Genomic DNA, 26150 nt, shown 5'->3' on the forward strand with positions numbered 1-26150 from the left:
ACTGACAATAAAGTATGACAAATTTCCTCAGGGAAGTTAAAATATATTGTATCCTTGAAATAGCACCAAGAATAGGTGCTACAAAAATTGAACAATCCTAGAAGATGAGTGATTCCCTGGAATTAAAAATATGAGTTCTGATATTTAAAAAAATCAACAGTAGGTTTGGGAGATAAAATAGACACAATCTCCAGAAAGTAAAACAAAAAGACAAAGCAGGCATTAGGAGAGAAAAGATAAGGAAGTGTGTGATTAATTCAGAAGGGTCAATAACTGACCAATAAGAGTTCTATAAGAGAAATTGGGGAGAGGGGGCAGGAAAAAACAATTGAAGAAATAGTACAAGAAAATCTCATAGACCTGAAAGATATGGATCTTTAGATTAAAAGGACCACTGAATATCCAACAGAATAAGACTCAACCAAGACATATCATTTTGAAATTTAAGAACTCCAGAGAAAATACAGCACTCACATAAAAATCACAGGAAATCAGAATGACATTGGACTTGATAAAGAGAAACATTGAAAGCTACAATGCCCTTAAATTCAGAATGAGAATTATTTTTAACCTAGAGTTCAATTTTGTCAGCCAAGCTACCAAACAAATGCAAGGGTAAAGATATTTTCAGGCAGGAAAGTTCTCAGTAAACTTACCTCGCATGCACCCTTTCTCAGAAAGGGTGTGTGCCACCAGAATGAGAGAATAAAGCAGGAAAGAGGAAAACATGGGAACTGGGAGGCAGAATCTCCAACACAGAAAGGAATAGAAGAAGGTGACGGTAGAGGGAAATTCTGGGAAACAGTGGTATAGGGGCCCAAAGGAAACACCAGTGAAGACTGGAAAAGGGAAATAAAGAGTCCTGGGAAGGAGGTCTATGGATGCCACCAGGTTCTCTTTTCTGTAGTACTCTGTGGAAAGTTTCAGGGACACTGTTGCAAGTTGTGGCATAGCTTAGGGATAGTTATATACAAAACCAGGCTGATGGAAAAAAAGGCAACTATTAACTCCAAGAAAAACAGAGAGCTGTACAAGAAAGGGAAGGTAATTACAGTGCAGGGTTAGCTCAGCGGATAACATTATTTACATAGTTATAATAATATAAACCCTGAATATTGATTTAGACAAAAAAGGGAACAGATGGAAGCAGTGTTTTGGGATAGGGACTTAAATCCTCCCCAACTGTAATAGTCGATCACTGAGTAAGGACCTAGTAGGACATATATGCTACCCGGAAATACAGAGGTAAGTATCAGAAGAAACTGCTAAAATTAATACAAAGTAGCTGCCTGCAAGGACTGGTGATGAAGGAGGTGGGGCAGGAGAACTGCCGTGGGTTTTTCCTTTATTTTTCGAAGCCCTTTAGTAACATTTGACTCTTCAAACATATACATAATTTGGATAAATTTGCAGTTATTTTTAAAAACATTAAGCTGCCATAACTCGAAACTAAGGAGGCTTATGATCAACAAAGTAGGTATGTTTCTGCCCTCAAGGATCATGCAATCTAAACACAAATCTCAGAAAAATCATACAGGCTATTTTCTAATCCAAGAAAGATGAGGAGATGTCAGAAGCAGTCGGAATGCTTTTGCCCCCGTCTTCTCCTCTCCATTCCGTAGAAATGCTTAAAGTGTGAAAGAGTTACATGTGTAGATACTCCCCTATTCTCTCAAGATGTTTAAGAGATTTACTACAAAGCTTCTCCACAATCCGAGTGTTTGTGCACAGGAGCGCTTGCTAACCAGAGCAGAAAAACGGATTGACGTTGGGGGAGTCTGCAGTACCTTTCTCTGAGTATAATTTGAGCCAAATCTTCAAGGGTAAAAGATGTGCCATGTAATGAACGGGAGATAGTTTCACTCCAGATTCACACAGAACAGCTTGGAAAGGAGAAAAGTTATAGGTCAAACTGAGAGCCAGAATGGCCCTGGGGGTCTCAGAAACCTGCAAGGTTTGGAGAAATAAGACATTCAGAAGTCACAGAGAATGTAACCTGCAAATTCATCCCCAAACTGTAATTTCTTCATCACAGCAGAAATCCCTGATAGACCAATAGCCTTTTCACCCAAAGCAGCAGCTCACCGCCAAGCAATAGCTACCAGGCACCTCACAACAATAATAATGTGTTAATGACTTTGATAAGGGAGGATACAGATCATTATCACCTCTTAATTACCTTTTGGGCAATGGGAAAGCCGCTGTAGAATATACAGATCCAGGAGTCCGGGGAGGAAGTTTTTTTTGTATTCTTCTGCCTCCATTAATTATCTTACTTTTTAAAAAGGTTACCTGCCATTAGTCAACGCAAAGAACAGGCTTGTGGCTGATGGGGTTCCAAGTACAAACATGGTGTTTACCTAGAGGAAGATCATTTCCTCTGGCCTTAAACCTTAGAGTTTATGTCCCTTGTTGATTTCCCTCCCCATCTTCACAATCATGACACACAGTCTTACATGTTTACTTGGCAGACTGAGAACAGGAGACATTTCGTGCTAGAGCTCTGATTCCTTAAGAAGCCAAGTCCCAGTTTTTATTCTCTGTGGCACCTCGTACAGTGCCTTGCATGGAATAGCCCCACAGTAAGTAGTAATCGAAGAAAATATGTACGTTTATTCCAGAGAGCATAGTGTGTTCACTCCTTTGGTTTGGATATAGCTCAAGATCCCTATTAAGACAGTGTATTTGTACAAATCTAGAGCCTCTCTGCCCCACGCCCGTCACTGAAACTCCCTGAGCGAGAATGGGATCCAACAGGCCACACACCTTCCCGGCGATGGGAGGAGTGGCTCTGCTTGTATTCATCATCAACTCCTCAAACCCTTGCCCGCACTTTATGCAAGTGGGGTGGAGGGCTCCCACAACTTTCTTGCTGAGGCGTCAGCCTGATGGCCAGGAGGTATGACTCAATGCCTTCCCCTTTCTCTGCACAGAAGGCAGTCGTCACCTTCACTTCTTCCCAAGAACGCTGGGGATTCACGGTTACCTGAACACAATCCCCGTTGTCACTCCAGGATTCCTCTGTCCTAGTATCATGTGGCCCTCAATGGAATTACTTTTCCATTGTATAAAATTCCAGCCCGATTCCTTGTTTGTCTTTCACTGTTACTGGCTGCAATATGGAATGCTCCTGAGACAGCTTCCTGCTCTATAGCTTAGCAAAACCATTGCCAACAAGAAGGAGACAGGAAGGAAAGAAAGGGAGGAAGAGAGAAAGAAACTGGGCTGTGAATACATCAATGGGAAAAATTAAAATGCTTTTGCAATGTATATGATTGTCGAATTACTGTTGTACACCTGAAACCAACATAGGCCTGCATGTCAGTTACACATCAATAAAAAATACAATAAAATGCTGGTTCTTTAAAGTTTGTCTTGCCTTGTTATTTTTATTTTTACAGATTTGTTCTACTTTCTGTTTCTGGCTGAGAAGTAGAGGGGTGACTGAAGTCCTTTATATTAATGAACCCAGAACAATCTAAATCTAAGATTACCCCTCTAATCTGAAGTTAGCATAAAGCCACAAATGAGTGGGCCGCTGAGATGACCGGGTGTTCCATTTTTTGGAGGGAATAACAGGTTGGGAAAGCGCCACCTTGACTGTTCTGTAGTGGTTCTGCCCTGTGTGTCTAATTTGAGAAGTTCAGCAGGTCACTTGAATTTTGTGACTAAAATAGCGCAGGAAGTTGCCTGGTCTGGTCTGCGTCTACTCCTTGCACATCAGCAGGCCCGAGTGGCTGCCCCAGGCCCTCGGCCTTGCCGTCTCTGTCCGCTCCGTCCACACGACCGCGTCTCACCCTGGCAGGTGGCACCTGTGACATGGGAAGATACAGGGGTAGGAGGTGCAGAGAGGAGGGAGGGAGAAGGCAGACTCCCTTTCTCTTCCACCCCTGCGGCGCCCCGGCAGCTTCACCCAGTGCTCAGGCCACAGCCCTGCTTCCCCAAAGCCCGATGCTTCTCTCCTCCGCTCAAGAACCCAGTCCTCAGCAGGGCCCTGAGGCCGGGATTCTACTGAAACGAACGACACTTGTTACTGTGGACAGCGGAGCTGGAGAATCACCTGCTCTCACTTTTATTATCTAGTGAATCTATCTCTGTCCCTGGCTGAAGTCAAAGGTGAAGTTCGGGGTGCAGAGGGGGTGGCAAGGGCCCCAAACTGCTGTGCGTCTGATGCAAGGATGCCAACCAGAACACCCTGAGATCAGGAAGAAAGGAACCCGTTTCTAAAAGCCATGCAGGTGAAGACTGGAGGTCTGATAATAGGCCTGTGGGGCATAAGGGAAAAGGGGTTGCCCTGAGCTCAAATGGACCCAGGAGAGTGTGAGTCGGAGGTGTGGGTGAGTGAGGGCAAGAGGGTGGGAGGCTACAGACAGGGTGCTGCTAGGCCACCAGCCACCCTCTTCACCCCTGCTTTCCCCTCCTGCACTTCCACAGGGGGCCTCTGTTCCCTCCCCTGAGCCCACTGCGGGAAGCTACTGAAGCATGCAGCCGGGATTGCGGGGACAGTCTCCCCTGGGAGTGTTCCCTCTCCCAGCCCTGCAAACAGCGGCAGTGGAAGCCAGAGCGCTGGGCTTGCAGCACACGGCAGCTTCGCACCTTGGCTGAGCCAGTGATTTACTGAGTGGCCTTCCATCTGTAAACTGGCCATAATGGCACATTGGGTTTTTGTGTGATTTTTAAGTGTTGTATAATACACAGCCTAGGATGGTATCCATGTATGTTAATATCTAATAGTACCTAATCAGTACCTAATATGAATAGTAAGCTCTCATAAATACTAACTTTTATTCATAAATGTCATTACAAGTAGATACTTTACATACATTATCTCAAATTCTCTCAACAACCCAGGAAAAGACAGACGTCTTAGAAATTCCAGGAGTTGGTGACAAACCATCTCCAAGATGCTCATCTACCAAGAAATGGTCCAAAAATCTCATGCCACACTTCTTATTCCCACTTTAAAATGAGAAAATGTGGCTGTGGTTTATGGGGGTTCTCGGAATCTTCTCCCATGTTCTCTAGCTCCTCCTTGAAACTTTGGTCCCAGGTGGCCATGAGAGAGGCGAGGTGTCCAGTGTGGTCTAAGTGGAAGGGATAGGGCCCCACACCTCCAGAATAGCAGTAAGAACAGGGGGACACAGGGAAGTGGGCCGGAGGCAGGGTGCCATGGTCCCAGTGTGCAAAGTTGGGGCTCTATTGCTTCCGGAAAATTCCATTTCTATTTGGTTAGATTATATAGTATTAATATTATGCTGTGCTAAACTTAGGTACATAGTGGCTGTAATAGGCTTTCATGTGCTAGCCCAAGGACTTAATCATGATGTAAAACTATGTTTGAATTAGAAAAAGGTGCTCCAAAGTTCAAAGAATATTCTTAGCAATGAGCTGTTGGGACACAACTGGTACAAAATTTACAGACTTCGTGAGTGATCCCAAGTCAGCCTTTGTCATTTTCCCCCTGAGAAGCTGTAGCAGATCTTCATGACCGAATCCCTGGGAGTCAAGCCCCAGGAACCGTCTGCTTTGCCCTTACAGGCTGCAAGGCTGGGGCCCTCGGGGACGCGGACGCTCCAGGCCATGTTAAACCTTCCTCCAGCTTAATCCTGCTGCACTGTGTCACGTGCTTGTGTTTGTCTTTCTCAAGAGACCGAGCCAGGTCCTTGCCACTTTGTATCCCCAGAGCCTAGCAAGGTGCTTGAGAATCGTTTCTGAGTGAGTAAATTAGAAGTTATAGGTGGAGACATTCAAACTCTGCCATGAATGCGGAAGCAAGAGAAAGAAGGGAAGAGGGAAGGGGGAGGAGGGTGACCAGAGGCTGGGAGGAGGGAGGGGTAAGGAGCGAAGGGCCATGGAAGCCGGGTTTCCTCAGAGAGCAGAGCTTATCTGCCCATCTACCATCTGGGTTTAAAAGTTCCCAGCTCTGAGACTCTGAATCATTAAACACCTATGATGGGCTTATAATGAATAAGTCCAGGTTCCCAGGGGAAGGCGACAGCAAGGAGAGGTCAGCACGTAGGAAAGTCATCCTAAGGAGCTTATCATTCAGCTGTGGTGCTGAAGTGAACACATGGGGCCTCCAAGGACGGTCCATCGTGCACATGATCAGGTGCTACAATGCTGTGACTGGCGAAATGGTGAGGTCGGAGGGCGGGGCAGTGAGCGTGAGGTGGAGGAACCAGGAAGCCTTAAGGAGAGCCTGGGGCTGCCCCTGGGTGGGCCACGGGCGAGAGCGACAACGTCATAAAGACAGAGGCACGGAAGGGTCTGTTCCCGGGTCACGGGGGCCAGTTTGGCTCCGGAAAGAAGTGGGCAGGGGGGGCCAAGCCAACGTCGCCAGCAGCCCTGGAAGCCGGCCCGCGGGGGGGGTGTGTGGCGGCAAACAGCAGCAGCCCAGGAGGTCTGGGCAGGACGCACTCGGCATCGCCTACCTTGCTCTCCCCAGTGGGGCAGGCGGCCGGCGTGGGCCGGAACCTGCCTGCGGGTGCTGACATTTCTGGGAATGTGGCAGATGAAAGTGCGGCAGATCATTCTGGTTCCCAGATGATGAGAAACTTAGGCCAGGAAGCGTCACTGTTTCCCCCAGTTCTGTGACTTCACACAAGTTGCAGGAAATGGGGTGGAGATGGGAAGAAAGAGCTTTTCTCCACTGCCTCAGAGGGTGGTATTTTACAAGATGCATATGGTGCTGGCTTCCATCGGAGATGAGTTCCACATGCGTGCCACTTCCCATGGCAGATAAGAAGCCAATCGAGGGGCATCCTCTTGCAAAACAGCCCAGTGTTGACTTTCCACATCACTGAGATTTTATACGGACAGGCATGTGTTGCCTCTGGCAAAGACCCCTAAACACCCCTGATGCATTATATAATAATGGCGATTTATTTATGGTGGGAATAAATTCACCGTAAAATTGGAGTTATCGTTATAATATCCTGATTATCTCAGAATAATAACTGTTTGGAGCCATTGGGATATTCATAAAGTATCAGAACATAAAGTATTAACAAAATGAAAATATGCCATAAAATAAATACTCTTCCATCTTTATGCAAATTACTCAATTTGAATAAAATAAGTGTTAATTAAGTTTACATATGCAGATTAATTCTAACCAGCCACGTTTTCATACTAGTTATTAGACACAGTTTTCTTTTATGACTCATTGAAATTAACCCTATCATTTAGAAAATACTAATAAAGGAATGCTTTAAATTTCTATGCATTAAACATGAAATATTCTCTAATAACAAAAACACCATATATTTGAAAATCTACTATAAATAAGAAATAATTTGATGCTAATTTGAGATTTTGCTTGCCATCAGAGACACCATGTATATTTGTGCCTATCTCTATTATTTACATTATTTATATTATATTTATATATATATTTAATATATTATATTATATCTATTATATATTATATTACATTACATTATATTATATTACATTATATTATATTATATTATATTATATTATATTATATTATATTATTTCTATGGTCCTACCATGTTTGTCTATATCTCTATCAGATTGAGTCTTATGATGATTTCTTATAGGAACAATAAAAGGGATCTTCTACCAATTGAATAAGGCAGCAAGAAAATGGGGGAAAACATTGAGAAACAGATCTAATTTTTCATTTTATATATCAATGAATAATCACAATAGTTTTAATTAATGTACCTTCTGCAGCCTAAATGCATTTCAAATCATATGTTCAACAAATATAAGGTAAGGGTCATTGCTTTACAAAATTCACATTTTAGGCAGAACAACTGACTGCAAGATAAGTGTTTTGTTTCAAGACAGATCTAACAGAAAAATGAATCTAGCCATCTTCACTTTCAGCTCAAAGTACTTCTCACTAACCCTCCTTTATGTCCAGGGTGTCACCTGCCACTGGACAAGATCTCAGCCCAGAGAAGGGCTCACAGGAGAAAAACAAAGGATTTTAGGATACATCTCCCTATTACATCCTCCCTCTTTTAATTCATACAGGAAATCAAACCACTGGTTCCCAAATATGGCTGATCATCAGAATCACCCTTGAGGCTTGAAAACACGCAATGATCATGACCCTCACCAGAACTATTGAAATATATTCTCTGGAGTTGGAGTCCTTTTGGACTGCTTCTTCCAGAAAAGCAACATGCTTACCAAGGAGCTGCCTGACACATTTCCATAGTGCTTTCTATTTCCTGTTTGGAAATGTCCTGAATCTTATAATCCTCCTTATTGGTTTTTTTTTGTCATTACCATTTTCTGTATATCCTGTCCTGTTAGTCTTTTTAGAAGCTCCCCGCAAAGGATTTTGATGATCTTACAGAGGTTGGAAAGCAGATGGCATTAGAAGATTTCAAAACCACTGCTTTAGGATGAAAGCACTAAAGGAAAACAGTTTGGGCTGGCGGTGTCTTACTGCCTTGTCAGCATTTCTGGAGACGGCTGTCAGGGCGAGACTCACAAATGAACGGCGAGAGGGGACCATTCTCACCAAGGCATGAAAAGGCTCCGCTGCAGCAGGCACAGTCAAGTGTTACTGTGTGACCTGTTTTAATTCTCCACACTGTAGTCTTGTTTGGGGAAAAAAGGCTCTTAACAGGGAAATATGGTCATCACTGAGGTTTCTTAACCTTTTTTGTTAGACATGTTTCTATGACCCAGTGTTAAAACAGGACTCATCCAAAAACCTGATACAATTAAACAAAACAACAAAATTACAAACTTCCTATCCTTTCATAATGCTTGGTAGAGAGAATTTTAATTAATCTAACATTGTGATAAATTGGCAATTAGATGGTTACCGATTCATATAGTGTATTTAACAGTAAACATATCCCAAATATAATATTTTCGGATAAATCAAAGACTACGGTGGACGGGCGGTGTATCTTCAGCTCTCCATGCACAGGTCTTCAGGAGCTGATGTGTCTACAAGTGGCCTCAGGTGACTAAACAGAAATGTCTGTGCTCCTTTCCTATCAGTGGCCGAGAGGACAGTCAGCAGAGAAGGCACCACGCTTGGGCGTATGTGTCTGCTCACGGTCATCCAGCGACGGTGCTGATTTTGCAGCAATGGACTTACATGCCCAGTTATGGTCCCTGACCTTCTAGAACCTACATGCCAGCTATGGAGAAAGAGAACTGTGGTGTCCAAACTGCCAACAAGCAAAGCAGGCATCATCCTGCAGGAGACACTGGAAGAAAGGAAAGCGTTTGGGCTGCTCCCTCCGGCACCACAGGCTGGGTGGCTTCAGTGGCAAACGTTTCCCTCCCACAGTTCTAAAGGCGCAGTCCAAAATGGGGGCTGCAGCAGATCTAGCATCTTTGTAGAAGCCTTCTTCCTGGTCCGCAAACCTGGTCTCTCATGGCCAAGTGGACAAGCTCTAGTCCCTTCTGAGGACACTAGCCCCATCCTGAGGCTCCACCCTCAGGACCTCACCTAAACATAATTAACTCCCCAAACTTATGTCTGAATACCGTCCATTGGGGGACAGGGTTTTAACATGTGAATTTCAAGGGACACAAAAATACAGCCCCAACACCATCTAGACGTGCACCGTCCAAAGAGCCAGCCCCCAGCTGCATATGGCCGCTCAGCCTGCACAGTGGGGCTCATGCTGGGATGTGCTGTGAGTGCAAAACAGACACCAGATTTTGATGATTTGGCAAGCAAAAAACAAAACAAAAGCAAACCAAAAAACTGGAAAGTATCTCATGAATTATTTTTTATATTGCTACATGTTGGAACAATAATATTTTGGATATACTGGGCTAAATAAAAATTTCAGTACAATTCATTCTGCTGGTTTCTTTTTCCTTTTGTTTAATGTAGCTACTAGAACACCTGAAATTATTTCTGAGGCTCTCACGTGCTTCTTGCAGTGTGTTTTTGTTGGATGTTGGTGATCTAACTTGGTGGCTCTCAGACGGGGGTAATTCTGGCCACAAGGGACTCTCAGCAATATCTGGAGATGCTTTCTTGTCTGTCATAGCTGGAGGGAGCAGGTGCTTCTGGGATCTGGTTGGCAGAGACCCAGGATGGTGCCAAACATCTTACAACATGCAGGACAGCCTTCCCCACATGCCAAAGAATTAGCCACCCAAAATGTCAATAGGACCAACAGTGAGAAACTTAGATCTAGAGAAATCAATTAATAAAGCATAAAAAGAGCTTGAAGTGAACAAGGGAATACCTACAAATGTTTATCTCTATAACAGAATATGAAATGATATAATAATCTATAACCAATGAGTTGCCATTTGCAACATAAAGGGCCTGAGGCCAGAAGTGTGTCAGGCCTGTGGCATGGGACAAAAGAGCAGACAAGCTCAGATCATTCCTCCAGATCCTGGTTGTCACGAGCCTCCAGCGTGTCAGTGAAGAACTGAGGGAGCTCTCAGAACCCTTAATAGATGGTTTGAAGTTTCTGGCGCAGACTCATGGGTGTAAGAATCCACGACAAACACCACCGATCTTTTCCCATGTGAAAGGCCTGATTACTTACAATCCAGATGAGCTGGAGCCTTCCATAATAAAGACTTTAGAGTGCAAAATGAGCAAAGTTAGGAAAGTGGTTCACCTCGGCAAAGTTTATTTCTGCCTGAATGCGCCAGGTGCGCAGAGAAGTAAAGAAGTCAGCTGACCTGGGTCCCAACCCAGGGGTGGCTGATTCCAACCGGGTTACTTACCATGTGCTTTTTCTTGATCCAACATGATGAAGAGTTCTGATTATTTCAGCTTTCTGGCTGTCTGGCTTTTAAGGAGGAAGTGTAACCACACTTGGATGTGATAGACAACATACTTGAAGTTGTAGGATCAAAGGGTCTGGGGAATGTGGCCGAATGTCTGGAACCCGCAGTTCTCTGGTCTGTCGTCTTTCCGCAGGCAAGAAGCCCAGGGCTCATCACCAAAGTCCTTCACGGACAATGCAGGAAAACGCGCTCCCTTCCGCAGCCCCCAGAGATGGAAACCCCCTCCGACCCCTCCCTGTTCCGTGTCCCACCTGAGAACTGTACCTTTTTGATTCCCCAGACCTGCAGGCCTGGCCCACCTTAACCTCTCCTCAGAGCACAGCTGTTGCTCTGAGATTTAGATAAGCGAGGTTTTCTCCTTTGAGGTCAGTATTTTTCTTTCCAGGCCACCTCAGGTTATTTCTTGAACAGAAAGTGGTGTTCCCTTAAATTCACAATCTTCAAAACAGGCGGAAATTGTTGTTACCTTAAATTCACAACAGTCAGACTTAAGCAAAATACAGGCAAAAATAAGTCTCTATTTGGAAGCAGAAATACACTGGGTTAGTGATGGGATGAAATAAAATGGGCTTGTTATAGAAACCACTTAAGGAAGTCTGGGACTGGTGGGCTAATACTGTGTGGCACCATCAGACCACAGGAGGAAAAAGGAAACCACGTTGCTTTACGTAACTTTCGGACCTCGCATCACCTCCCATGCCCTCCTGCTGGCTGGATTCATCATCTGCCTCTAAAGCCTGACACTTCTCTGGAGCACAACACATCTTGGGAAAGTTCCTATACTTTGGGTAAAAATAAACATAACTGATTTATATTCTGGGTGACGTATGACTATGATGAACAGCAGGGAGTGAACCAGACCGAGTCTGGCTATGTCAGGAATACTCCAGGTCTGAACATGGCAAAATTGCATTTTCCGACCCTTTTGAGTTTAGGCGCAGCCGTGTGAAATGGCTACCAAAATATGGCCACTTCTGGTCTGCGTGGGGAGGAAGCGACAGTGGAAGGGTGTAGCAGCCTGGTTCTCTGAGTGGCTCATGTAAGCCGAGTCCCTGAAGGCCCCACTTGGGATACGTGAGCCGAGACATTAAATCACAGAGACTTGGGGTTTTCCATCGCTACAGCGCTCCCTAGCTCAGCCTAACAAACACACCCCTTAATATCTAGTATCTTATTTTTAAAACCGTCTGTGCCTTCTCTAAACATTGCTTACTTCCTCCCAACCTCACAGGGGATGAAAATCATCATTACAAAGAGAATTTAAGGCACAGGCGTGAGTGTCAGGGAGAACAGTGTGGTCGCCGACGAGAGCCATTTGGCAGCAGTGTGTGTGTGGTTTCTTGGAGACACTCCGCCCTGGGGAACAGGGTGACCGGCCCCACTGTTTATCCATGCCGATTCAGCAGTGTCGCCGCGGACCAGCTCTCACGGCCGGCTGCCCCCCGTGCCCCGATTCTGGCTGCAGCTAGTTTCCCGTTGCCTCTGATGTCCACGCACCTGGTGTCTGCTGGCTCTCCAAACCTGGCAAGTGCAGCTTTTATTCTGTTCTGTTCCCACCTCATTTGCAGTTTAGTCAAAATGAAATGTGTACATAAATTTTCAAATTCAGCAGTTCTACAAAGCCCACTGTGGATAAAGTGAAGGCTCCTGTGGCCAGGATTCTCACCTGGCCCTGGTTGGCTAGCTCACTGCACACGTGTGGGCAACACGTCATTATTGACTCTATATAAAGAGCTCCGCCCACTGCTCTGGGTGACAATGGCATGGCTGCAGGAGAGCAGAGGCTGGAGTGGTGGCAGCGCTGAGGACAGAGGCCCAGAGGCAGAGACCGGCTTGCTGCATGCAGACTCGCTCTGAGTGGATGGGAGTCTAGTGATTGACCTGCCACCGGGGGGATGAAGTTGGGTATAAACCTTTTCACCCCAGGAATGTTCTACTGTCATTTTTCGGTCCCACTGAATCCATAGTGAACTTGCTCAGGGCTGAAACCCATTGGCAAGACACCCACAATGAAAAAATACAGTCCTCTACTCTAGCCCTCCTGACCCACTTTGCACTCTTTGGACATCCACCTTAAAATCTATTCGCTGTTTGTCCCCGAGTTTCCAAATAACTTGCTCCCACCATGTTGCTTGATTTTTTTGGATGTGGCTGGATGGACTGAGTTCCCATCATAGCAACCAGAGCTGAGCCTCACTGCGGTAACACCTTCCGGCGGACATACACACGCACGCGTGTGCATACGTAATACCGATTTGCAAGGTACATCCCCAAACGTACTGGCTTACAGCATCCACCTTATTCACTCACAGTTCTGGGCAGCAGCAGTTGAACGGAACTGAGCTGGGCCAGGCGGTCCTCTGGTGTGGGCTGAGCTCATGCATGCAGCTGTGGTCGGCGCCGGTCGGCCGGGGGCTGGCAGGCCTACGTGGCCGCAGGTGGGCGGCTCTTCCATACTCCACATGGCTTTCACCCTCCAGCACACGGAGGCTGGAAGGGTTCCAGTGGCCCAGATGGCAGCACATGAAGCTTCCTGAGGCCCGGGCTCAGGACTGGCTTCCTACCCCCACTGCATCCTCTCACAAGGCCAGCTGGGCCTGAGGGGGAGGGAAACACTCCGGCTCCCAAGGAGAGATGCTGAAGCCACACTGTGAAGGCTGCAGGGAGAACAGAACTGTCGCCATCTTTGCAATCTCCACACACACATTACATCCACGCATCTGCACTCCCCTCCCACCGTTCTCTTTATGTGGCCCCATCATATTACACATCACAGTTGGAGTTAAACTGTGCTCAGTATTCACCCCAGTTATTTATCACTAGATCTCATGGTATTTTTATTGTATTTTCTTTCTCACATAAGGAGTTTTGCTCTGATCCTCAGGGTAAATAATTGTCACGTTTTGAGTTGTTTGCTTAGTTTTTCTGTTTTTCTCTGTACTTACCACTAAGTCAGCTCCCAACTCTGCAGTAAGTACACACTCCCTGAGAACAAGCACAGCAGACTCCCCCCCATCCCCCTGGATCCCCCTTTTGGAGGCCCCGTCCCTCTCCTTCAGTTGGGGCTGAGTGGTCTTCGGGCCAGCTGCATGGTGATCACTCCACGGTCCCTTGGCTGCTTTCTTCCATACAATACCCTTTCTTGGCTAATAACATCTTCTTTACTACTTTCTCCTCATCTTGGAGAAGTATATCCTTTAGTAGATTCCTGAAAAATGGCAACCTTTTGAGACTGAGTGTCTGAAAATGCCCACCTAGTTAAGCCAGGACTCTCCCTATGTCAAGGTCATAGCAACCTTAGTTCCCATTGCCATTTACCTTAACATATGAACAGGTCCAGGGATTGGCATGTGGCCGTGATTCGCTTACCACAGTCACCACAGTAGAGATACTTTCTCAGTGACTGATCAGTTTACCCCCAGAGGAAGCCTCCTCCTCTGACCAGCACACGAGCAAGCCTGGCTGCCTGATTCTAGGAGCAAGAGAAAAATGGTGCTGGTAGCACCGTTACTTGGACTGCAGATGCCCCCTTAGCCTTCTGGTTTCCATGCATCATTCACAAGAGCCCTCAGCCACGCTGTGTTCCCTGCCAGCACCTTCTCACTCGACCTCTGTTGCAAATAAGCCTCCAGTCTTACACCAGGGAGGGAAGGGGTAGTCGCTGGCAGTGCCTGGGAGCAGAGAGAATGTAGGGCAAATTATTCCTCATTCAGACTTAATCACTCCACCTGGTTCAGTTCTGCCCCTTTGGAGGCAGCTGGTACCCCTGCTGCTGAGCCTCTCCAGGCCTCTGGGGCTCCATTAAACCTGGTTTTTGGCTTTACTTCTTACAGGCTCTTGCCCTTCAGCTTCCTTGTGTCTAGTAAATCAGTTATCGTCCATCCATCTGCTCTCTGGATTTCAAAATATTGCTGCTTCCCCTTTTGTTCTCATAGTCCTTACCTATGTGTGCTTTTCCATCCTCTTACTGTCATCTTAGAAGGACTTTGAGATGGATTGGAAGGATAATCTTTTCTTCTCTAATTTGCTATGTTTACCTAGGGGTTTCTATGGTTTGTTTCTTAGGAGCACTAAATAATTGTGAAACCAATTGTAGTCTTAGTGTTCTGCATGACAATCATTTTCTGCTAGTTTTCATTAAACATTAGTGACAAGGCTTGGAAATGCTTGTGTTCCCTGTGAAGGGGGCAGCACGGAGGGATGACGGTGGTCACCCAGTGGCAATCACCAAATAGTAATGTTGGAACAGCTTCTTTGCCTGGTCTGGCACCGGCACTCAACAAGGCATTTGCATGAATTCTGTGAGGCCTAAAATGTGCTCCACGGATCGTGCAGGTCCAGGTTTTAATCCCATATTTCTGAGCACAGACCCAGGCATGCTGAGTGGGTGCTTAATTCATTCGTTGTTTCTCCTGAGCTAAAGCAAGGAAAGGCAGCTCACTTCTAAAATGTCTGAAACGAAAAGTGGAAGGTGCTACATCCTAACCGATTCCAGTGAAAGTAAAGTACTGAATTCCCTGGAATGCATCAAACACAACTCTTGTCATTTTATGTATCAGGGATAGTGTCAGTAGTAGATCAGATAAATTATACGTAGCAGACATGGATTTTACGGCCTCTTGGTAATCGTATGTTAATGTCTTTATCTCTCCTCCTTTCCACAAAGCATGCTATTCTATTAATTTCATTGTTTTACAGTCAAATATAATTGTTTTCTGTAAAATCAATTGTTTTCTCAGAAACTTCCATGTGAGGAATGGAAGCATGGCCAACGACTCTCGGAACGCAGGGGGACGGGTGGGAGGTAGCGTGGTGGCCACAGTCTCGGCTCCTTGCCCTTAACAGGGTGGCTCATTCTGCACGTACCTGCTGCCCCCGGAGCACCAGCAGTTAGTTCCATGTGCAGGTCTGCAAAGGTATTGGGAGCTACTCCGGCATTGCCAGGGCCCTTCAGGCGCCTTGCAGTTTGTGCAAACCAGCGGCCAGCACAGTTGCTTGGCAGGCTCCAAATAGGGACATGGTGGCCCTCAGAGCCTTCTCCAGCCCCGGCTGAGGCCTCTGCCGTGTCGGGCCCATTGACACCCAGGAGCAGCAGCTGTGGGCAGCACCAGGGTGACACAGACATGCAGTCATGTTAGCAGGTCCACTTCTGCTCTGAAATGCTCCTGATTAGCTGTAAGCACAGGACATCCGCACACACACACCTCTGTGCCTAGACGTCAGTTCAGCCTGGGCACGGGAGGCTGGCGGGGAGAGCCAAACAGGAGTGGTTGTGACACATTTCACTCCTTCAGAGTGAAAAAAATCCATGGTGGTTTGATAAGTTGCACGGAGCAATACTTGGTGTACCATATTCGTGATTCTAAGCGTGGGCTCTCAGCTGGGACACTGGGCGGCCACAAAAACAAACAGGGAGGAAGGTGTGGTTCTTTGTAATCAGTTCTTCAAAGATATAAAAGGAGTTGAAGAGACACTTACTAAAACCCCAACTAGCTTTGTGACCTTAGGCACAGCCTTTCTTCTCTCAGGACCTCAATTTATCTCACTTATAAATGAAGAGATTAGACTGTTAATATATTGAAGGAAGAGGCTTCTCTCAATTGTAAAAAGCTGAGATTCTGAGACGGGCCACTGTCCTGAAGCCCGGAGAGGAGAGCCCGTGGAAGCAGCACACCTCCCGATGGGCAAAGACGTGTTGTTTCCACCTCGGATTTAGCGTCTGCAGGCACACACAGGGTTAGAAATTTGTAACAAGCAATAAACAGAAAGATTTAGTAGAAAGGAACAGCATACTAGGTTTCCATCTTAATAGCAATATTATTGTTTGAGTAGCTCTGTGCTTAGGGAAATTATCATCTAGCACCAGAGAAAATGTTACTGGTATCGATCTGCTCGTTTCATACTCATATTTATCTGCTCGGCATCCTGCTCTTCCGGAGCCTTCCAACTGCATGGTGGGCACGGAGAAGGGGCATGCCCTCTAGCATACAACTTTTATCTTCTTTCTCTCCCTTTTAACGATCTTAAAATCATTATTATCCAGACAGAACATCGGTTTGGGTCTTGTGGGAGAGCTTTTTGTAGTTCTCCAAGCCCTGCTCTTCTCTGTGACTGGTCACTCAGGAGTGGGTCAGGCTGTGAACGCCGGAACGCTGAACGGCGAAGCCCTTCCAAGACCCAAGTCCTCTCTGTCCCTCCCGTAAGGGACGCCTGGGGGGGCGTGTCGGAAAGCCGTCGCAGAGCCCGGCTGTCGCTTCCGTGCTGCGCTTCCACTGGTGTGTGTGGGGAGTCTGCCTCTTACCTGACTTGGCTGCCCAAGCTTCCTGCGTTACCCTGGCCTTCCTCTCCGCTTGGAGGAGAAAGGATCCAAACCTTCGGACTTTAAAACCATTTCTGGAAGCACTATGTGGTACTCCTGCTTCCGTCTCGTTGACCAGAGCGCAGTCCAGGGCCACGCCCGGCTGCAAGGGAGGTTGGAAAAATGTGGCCTTCGTTCCAGGCTGGCGCGGGCAGAGCTAAATGAGGGAATTGGGGGGAGAGCACTTAAGGTGGAGCCACATCAGATTTCCCAAAGAAAGCTTCCACGGCCAAATGTTCGTGAGCTGCTTCTCCGGAAAGGCTGTGGGACGGCACAGAAGGACCGCCAGGGCGGGCGAGTGAAAGCGGAGCCGGGTGAGCAGCAGGCATGGCCTCCTTGCCCACGCTTCGGGCTGCCGCCGCGTCCTGCTTAACACATCTGTGCTGTGTTCACCTGCCAGGGTCATGCAGGCACCGGCAAGCGTTAGCTGGAAAAGTTTCCGTGGGGAAGTTCTGCTCCAAACCAGAACGACAGGAAGAAGGTGGTCAGTGGGATGAGACAGGCTGCTTCAGAAACGAGCTGAGTTGCTCTGTGGCCAAGCAGTAAAGTCACACACATTCTTTCCAGTGCCCTTCACTTCCAACTCTACATGCTTTTCTTTTCAACACTATTCCCCTCCCATGAGCACATAATGGTGTTTGCACACGTGCACACACACACACACACACGCTAATGTCATGAACCATAATTTAAAAAAACCAAATCTGCTGAACTATTTAATGCATATCCATTTAAGACTTAGCTTGCCATCTATCCCAGGAGTATTGTGCAAATTAAATGAAAATTAATAATTAATTCCCAGGAGTGACAGTTGCTTCACTTCTAGTCAACAAATGCCCTGGAGACTATTTCTTACAGAACCCTCTGCGGATGAGGACTAATAGCACACCTGTCTGCCCTCACTGCACTACACTCCGGTGGGTAGAGAGCCACGCTCATCCCTCCCAAGGAAGACCCACCATATGACCTTTTATTCAAACTAGTGCTGGGAAAGCAGAATGGAGTCCCAGCTTGGAAGGAGGATGGTGAGAAATGAGTAAGACTTCATAGGTAGAATTAGGCCTGGATAAAAGAAGAACATGCTAGGTGGGAGCAGAGGCAGTGAAGAACATGGTGGTGGATGATGGTGAATGGCCTGCGTGTGGGGCTGGCAGGGGGCCACAGAGGGGCCCGCGGTGAAGATGTAGGCTGAGACCCTGTCACGAAGGAGCCCAGAGCTTGGAGGATGAGAGAATGGGCAATACAGGAAAGCCCTACTCAGGGACTGGAGAAAACCGCATGTGTCACTCCTGGTGGAATTTCCAGTGAAAATCTGGAAGCGTTGGTGGGCGGGGGTCTGTCTAGGCACTTCTTGGGTGACACTGTGAAACCCACAGTTCCCGGGGTTTGTGAGGCCTGAGCCCAAGCTCAGAGCGACAGAAGGAGGGAAATGGTGAACCAAAATGCAGGAGGGGAAAGAGCACCCTAGAATTTCAGAGCTGAAGGGGTCCTGGAGACACTGTAACAAGGCTCACATTGCTCACAGATACGGAAGCAGGTTCGGGGGACAGGGCGGTAGCAAAAGGCATGTGGGACTTGCCCTCCCTGGCGTTAGTGTCTGGGCAGGAGAAATAGACGTTAACTATCCCAAACCTCATATGGAAAGTCCTGAGACAGATGACAACCTGGGGGAAGTATCCACAATCCCTTGCATAGCTAAGAGGCTCGTTTCTGTGATAAAAAGCACCTAGATTACAGGAAGGGAAAGGTGAAACACCCAACAGAAAGGGGGCACAGAAACACCCAGTCTGCACACACAAAAACTACAAAGGCCCCTGGATGCAGGGAAAGATTCTCAACCTCACTCAAAATCCAAAGATGCACATTAAAACTCCTCCGGGTGCCCTTTCCCACCTCCCAGTCCAGAGTTGGCCAACACTATTGGTGGGGCTGTGGAGAAATGGAAAATCATGTCCTGCTGAAGGTGCAAAATGATACAGCTCAAAGGGAAGCGCGACGTGATATCTGGCAGGGTGACGGGCTGCATTCATCTTCCGACCCAGCAATCCTCCGGGGGGCTATTTACATATAACCTGCAAGTGTATAAAACAACATACAGGCACAGCCAGGTGGTTACAACTGCAACACTATTTGCCACGAGGAAAAGATTGAGAACAACAATCAGGGTAGGAACTGGTTCCATAAACAGCAAAGAGTTACACAGTGGAATTCTAGCAGCTGAAAACAGGGGGTGTTTCCTTATGTCATGATATGGAATAAGCTCTAGAGTATATTGTTAGGGAATAAAAAGCATGGTGTAGAATATGTATGTTATGTTTTGTGTTAAAAAGGGGAAAAACAAGATATATATTTGCATTTGTCCTTGAAAAAAAAGAAGATACTTAATAAGAAAGAAATAAGTAATATATTTTTTTACTGGAAAGATAACTAAGAAACCAATCGAAAAAATGTTTACTCTAAAGGGGGAGATAATGGGGTGGATGAGAAAAGGAATCACAGCTAGATAGCTTAGTATATATCTTTTATTTCACTTTGGTTTTTTAACTATGTGAACATGTCATCAATTAAAAAAGACAACCACACTACAAAATTTACAATGGCAATGGTGACCAAAAATGTGAATGAGACATTCATGGTATTATCACAGGCAGGAAAGATTCGACCTAACGAGAGAAATCAGGGAAGGCTTCCTGGAAGAAGTGGCTTTTGAGTTGCCATCTGAATGAATGGGAGTTAATCGTTTCAGAAAGCAGAGGAGAGCATTATAACCGGGAAGGAAGCCTGAGCACAGGCCCTGGGATGGGACGGACAACGGCACTGAGGAAGAGCTGACCGCAAGCAGCATGGCAAAGCTAGCTGCGAGACAGGCTGGACCGCTCAGGGCAGGCTAGACCACATGGGGCTTGTAGGCCAGGCTGAGACACGTTATTTAACCCTAAGAACAATGAGAAACTGTTGAAGGTTTGAACCAGGTAGACAGGAGGAGGTCCAGGGAAGTCTGTACTTGATTCAGGGGAATATTTGCAGTCAGTGTAGATTGTAGAGGAAGGTGTGGTGTGGCCACTACACCTGTTCATAGAAAGAACTGTCAGTCCCACCCATCTTCCGAATTCACCTGTGAAACCACATGCAGTGCTTGCTGACAACATGTCACGTGTTTCAGTTATTATCCATCAGTTGCTGTTTGCTAAAACCATTCCACAAACTGCACAAGGATGAAGTTGTCACAGTCTCATTTACACTGAAACATCTCTTCGTTTCTAGGGGACCCCACTCCCCCGGACCCTATGGCTCCACCAACCCTCAGCGTCTCCCACAATCTGCTACATTAAATGAACAAGGGAACCAATTTCCATGTGTTCAGGCTAGTCTCTCAGCCTATTAGATCCAGCCTAGGAATAAAATCCATTTTTAATGCATCATTTGATAAGAACACTTAACCTCAGTATGTGCTATAATTAGAGAAATAATTAGAACTTCACTAGAACCTTTTAAGACTAGGAATATGTTTGAAATTCACCTTGAATGAAAATCTCATTATCTAAGACAAATCTAAGGTATTTTCCTTCCACTCCGGCTTGCCTCCTGCCCCTACCCAGAGGTTTTTCAGTCTAAGAAGTGTGAAAAGGTAAGAATTTTATAGGTAGTGCATATCACACAAGGCTAATGGTCGAGTTGAAAATTGCTTTACAGTAATTTTCCTTTATTTGAAATGGAAAATAATCCTTAATTCTGAAAATGAGCTTCAGAGGCCAAGTATGAAAAAGATGAAGTGTGAGTCATGTATGCAGAAAGGGGAAACTGCTCTTGCATGAATCCACTCATAAAATGTTAATATATGCATAAGAAAATTGTGTTCCTTAATCTCTGAAGAAACACTTATCACTAAGAACCCTTTAATTCCTTTCCTGTGCTTGATTTATTAGCTTATGAAATTATGTTAATAACCTTCATGTTAATGGCTTGGGGGCTCGAATGACCTGATTTTAATAATGAAGTAATTTATGCAATAAATGCAATCAGCATCTATGAATCTCACTTAACAGAATGTAGTGGTGATTAGCCAATGCTAGGACAAGTGGCTGTCGGCACGGGGCGAAGCCTGTGCGTCTGTCTGCAGAGCCAGCAGACAGCTGAGGGGTGCAGAGGTGGGGGCTACCGGTGGCACGTGGTCGGGGCTGCCGCTTTGCCTGAGAGGCTGAGACTGAGTTTGAAATCAACTGAAAACCTGTAAAAGGAGGCTGACACTTCAGTAACTGCAGAGCAAATGTACATACGAGGTGTACCCAGGACAAGGAACATTTGCATCTTTGCTGGACTTGAGTGATTCCCTGGAAGGAAACTGGGGAGTCGAGAGATTTCCAGGAAGGAACAGCCAAGAGCTTCCCGGGAGAGGGCGGGGAGCCTCGGAGGGGCAGGCGGACACCTAAGGGGCAGAGGGGTTCCAATCCTGTCATCGTAAAATCTGTATCCTGGAGCAACCTGGGTGCCCGTGTCACCGCGTGGGGCTCTGCGGGCATCACGCTGAGTCACCTTCCTGCTTCCTTTTCAGTTCCTGGCAGATCTAAGTTTAAAAATGACTACTTCCCAGCCTCCCATACTCGCCGCAGGGCAGACATACTTTAACCCTGCTAGGTAGATGCTTGCTTTCTTCACAATTCCCCGGGACATGTTTCCATTTCTGTTACCGTTTAAATATTCCTTCTAGGATTTCTACTTTCCTCCCAGCCAAAACTTACGACACCGTTCTCTGACTTCCTAGAAATAGGCAGGTGTGGTGATTGCCCCCTTCTACTGACTGCAAAACCCCAGCCAGGGGCGAAGAGAGCTGGTCCCTGCATAGGTGTTCCCAGAAGGGTCCTGACGCCACAGTACAAACAGCCCTGTCCTTGATCTTCGCCCTAAGCACTGATATTCCCCATGATATTTTTCAAAATGTTCAAAAACATTGTTGGAGCACTTGCTTGAGTGCCAGGCCTCCCCCTAAGAAAGTTTGACATCAAATGTGCTTTCAGCAAAATGTTAAGCGGGGGAAAAAAGCGTGAAATATTAAAATAGCTAAATGCTCAACTGTGATGTAGTAAAAACAAAATTGGCTCAAGATCAGTCCTTGAATTCCTAACTTGGCTTATACCTCCTACTACTTAAGGAATTGGTCAAGGTACTTGACCCTTTAGTTACTTTTGTTTTTCTACATTTAAATAAATAGGCATTCATTTTACAATAAAATCACAAAGTGCGTATTTTTGGAAAATAAATGCAGAATATACCTTGCAAAAACATAAATCTTTAGTGGAATTTTAAGTCTTTATCCCAGTTGCAAAGTGCAGTGGTGTTGGTTATACTGAAGTGCGAATCATCCCCAGAGCTCCTGTCTCACAGGAGACCTAACCCAGACTCTAGTCTTGATTTACAGGGAGTTACCATCAACGGGGAGAACACACCTTTGAGTGGCTTCATCTGCAGTAAGAGCTGCTATGCATGATTCTGTAATGTAAAAAATCACAAGGGCCAAGAATGCCTTTCACTTTGCAGCACCTAACGGTTTCCGTGCACAGGCTCTCGCGCTGCGTGGGGCTGCGTGCATTCAGCGCCGCCGTTTCCTCAGTCCCCACTAGGAAGCACCTGCAGTGCTGTTCCATTTACAAACAGAAGCGTCTGCTGAGACACTGTACCTGCCTCGCCCGTCGCCGAGCACTGAAGCTGGACTCCTTGCCCAGCGTGATCATCCCTGCACCGTCAGCTGTTCATCCACCAGGACTCGCACTGAGTGTGGCTTTAACCTATGACATAACAAGCCAATTAATTAATAAAATTGCAAGAACACTGTCTCCTCCCAAAAGACACACTCCTCAAGTTATTTAGGCCATCTCTCTTCACGCTCAATTTTGAGGAATTTTTTTCACATAGGAGGAAGATAATGTAAAAAGAAAGAAAAGAGTTTTCCTAATATCAGCGTGGCAAGTAGAGATCTAAGCTGAGCATTCCTTTGACCCTAAGAATGGCCTCCAAGAGGTACAGCCATACTGCTGAGCTTTTACGGAATCCCACACCTTCAGTGCGTTTCCTAAATTCTTACCTCTGCTACCTAGAGCCTCTCTCTCACCAGTTCAGAGCTTCAAACTCACAAGGATACTTTCTCCATTTTTGTGACAAACATGGCACCTTGCAAAGCAGGAAGAGAAAGGTGCCGGGTGCCACCGGAGGTGGGTGGGAAGGGGCCCCTCCTGGGCTTCTCCTACCGCCCTTTCTGAGCTCCTGATTCTGCACAGGTCTCCCCTGCAGGGGGAGAATCTCTCCCACTTTGCCTCCGTCCTACTCTGCTTCGCTCCACGCGTGTCCTCCGCCTCTCGAGGCGCACTGGCCCACGCACAGCCACTCTCATGCTGGGAGGCCGTCTCAACTATTCTTTGGGGGAAGAAGGAGGCGCTCTTCCTAACCCCTGGGTGGCGAGACACCCATCGGTCCGGAGGCGCGACGCTTCCCGGTGCTCCGGGGAGCGTGGTGCCCCACTCACCGCTCCGCCCTCAGACAGTTCTGCTCCTGGCAACTAGGGGGCGCCACACATGCCGAGGCTCCAAATGCGTTCTTTCTTCTGCACCCTTATTTAAATAATTTCTGTTATCACCCCTGCTGCTGGGCAATTTGAATTGGCCATTGTGTCAAAGGAAAAAGAAATAATTTTTAAAAAGATCAGTTCTTTAAATTTTATCCCCATGTCTGTTTTTTTTTCCAGACCAGGGACTATGTTTGTCTGTCTGTCTGTCTATCTATCTATCTATCTATCTATCATCTATTTATTTATTTTGTTATCATTAATTATCCCCATGTTTTTCTAAAAAGGAACATAGCAAACTTGGTCTGACTCAGGCCAGGGAGGCGGCCCCAGTCCCTCCCGACGCCCCACGCCTCCCTCTGCTCTTCCAGGCAGTGCGAAGCTTTGACCTGCTTTGTAGTTAAAACTCATTTTTTGAAAAAACGGGTAACAGAAAAGCGACTTCCTCTTGCTACCATAACTATTCCTGGGATAAAAGAATATATTTTCCACCAGTGGTCAGAAATTGATTATTTTAAAATCTCAGTGTCTTCATGTGGGTTGTTAAATTGTAGTATTTCCAGAATATCTCACCTGGCTTTAGTACATCTGCATGTCAGTAGGTGTTCAGAGGTGGAGAGAAGTGTGGCTTTAGTTCATTTGCATATCCTCAGGGGTGGAGAGAAGTTCATGTCCGTATCAGTGGGTGATTACCTGGGCAATGGAGGGCTGATCGGTACCTGAGAGGGGAGGGGAGGGCCGTTTTGCTTCTGCTGGAGCAGGAGAGAGAGAGACAGCCCGGGACTGCAGTTTGTAAGCAATAAACGGGTTTTAAACTTTATTTCTCCCTTTGACTGATGTCACTGTTTAGAGGTATTCTGCCCTGGGATTTCCTCTCCCCGGACTTACACTTCATATAACACAGAACCATGATTTTTTGGTTGAAAGTATGGATTCTGGAGCCAGAACAACTCAGACATGAATCCTGCCTCTCTTGTAATAGCTGTATGACCCTGGGCACTGACCTAATCCCTCTCTAGCTTGCTTTTCGCATCTTTAAAATGAGGATAATAATAATATTGACACTTTTTTTAAAGGAATAATTTTTTATTATATCACACAGTTTGGGTGAAGATCAAATGATATTACACTTTCAGACACCCAGTAAGCCCTTCATGGCTTTCTCAGGAACTTGATCCAATACTTCCACTTTTGATTGTAGTAAAAACGAACTGAATTTATACATACAAAGCACTTAGATTAGTATCTGGTATAGAGTAAATGCTCAATTACTGTTATCTTTTATTTGTGTGATAATTATGCACCACACCCAGTCCTTTAATAAAAGGTCATTCACCCACTGTGGCTGTAGCACGGATTCTGGGAATCCCCGGGAAGGATCAGGAAAGAAAATGTTTTGCATTTCACTTCCTCTTGAAAACTTTCCTCTTTCCTATTCAAGAGCTCTTTTGATTCAGCACACTCTTGAGAAGATACTTATTAGGATAACAGTTCAAGAGAGTATATGTTTCAAATATGATGACTAGAGTCAGCCAGATAAGTATTTGACTCATAATGTTTAGAACAACTTTAGTTTAAGCCCTGTATAATCTAAAACAATCGAAGTGGAGGCTCTGCAAGGCTCTCCATGGAAACAGAGAGTCATTGGGAGCCAGAGGCAGTGAAGACATGTGCCTTTTCCCCACGAGTTTCCCATCTCACATATAGAATACAGATTGCTGCCATTGCACCAAGTTTTAGGCAAATCAAGGTAGGCTTGTGGAAGGAATTAAAACTTACCCAAAGCAGTTTTGCAATGTTCTCTGGGGGTGGCGGTGGGGGTGGGGCTGGAGGTGGGGGGGAGGGTCACTGTTTCTCTTAACTTCCACCCCATCAAGATTATTCTCCAATCTGATATTTCTTAATCTGAATGTGCTTTCCAGGTCATTAATTTGGTTTCTCAATTTTTAAAGCCTTTAGAATTCTCAGTTAGAAACAGTGTATCCACATCAATCATCATCTCACCTCTTCCTGATTTTTTCTTTCCTCCCACCATCTTGGGTTTGTTTGTTTTCTTAACCTTTTTCCCACTACTATTTTTTGGTAGTGTCTGACCTTTCTTGGCATCAGCCCAAAGCTATTTCAACTTAATAAATCAATTTCAAGTCTCCCAAGGGAGACAAATGGAACCACAGGAAGACTTGTGTCCCGGCTCAGCAAAGGAATAGCAACCTGCAAGCATATATTTATCTTTGCAGTTTTTTTCCTGAAAAACAATGAGCCAGGCTTCCAACCAAACAGATAACATTGCAGATGAAAACCAGAAACTCCTCTAAGTGTATCGTGCCACCACCAGACCAGACAGCTGCCCACCAGCCCAACTTTGATTTTGTCTGTCTTCAGTGCTTCAGAGCTGAGCCATCAGGATGTTTCTCTCATATTCTGTTCTGGTTATAAATATAGGGGGCTTCTTTGTACCTCTATTTTAGGCAATTC

The 26150-nt window shown here is 45.9% G+C and overlaps 1 long non-coding RNA gene across 1 annotated transcript; it reads right to left on the bottom strand.

Annotated features, from left to right (window-relative positions):
- Positions 1-7532: 7532 nt before the first annotated feature.
- Positions 7533-24389, bottom strand: LOC118967613 (uncharacterized). Its single transcript, XR_005054809.2, has 3 exons — positions 24249-24389; positions 22795-22902; positions 7533-13418 (listed from the first exon to the last, which is right to left on the bottom strand). It is a non-coding gene; the product is annotated as an uncharacterized lncRNA (long non-coding RNA).
- Positions 24390-26150: the final 1761 nt, after the last annotated feature.

The sequence above is a fragment of the Manis javanica genome, chromosome 16, assembly GCF_040802235.1.
Source record: "Manis javanica isolate MJ-LG chromosome 16, MJ_LKY, whole genome shotgun sequence".
In the NCBI taxonomy this organism is placed as follows: domain Eukaryota; kingdom Metazoa; phylum Chordata; class Mammalia; order Pholidota; family Manidae; genus Manis; species Manis javanica.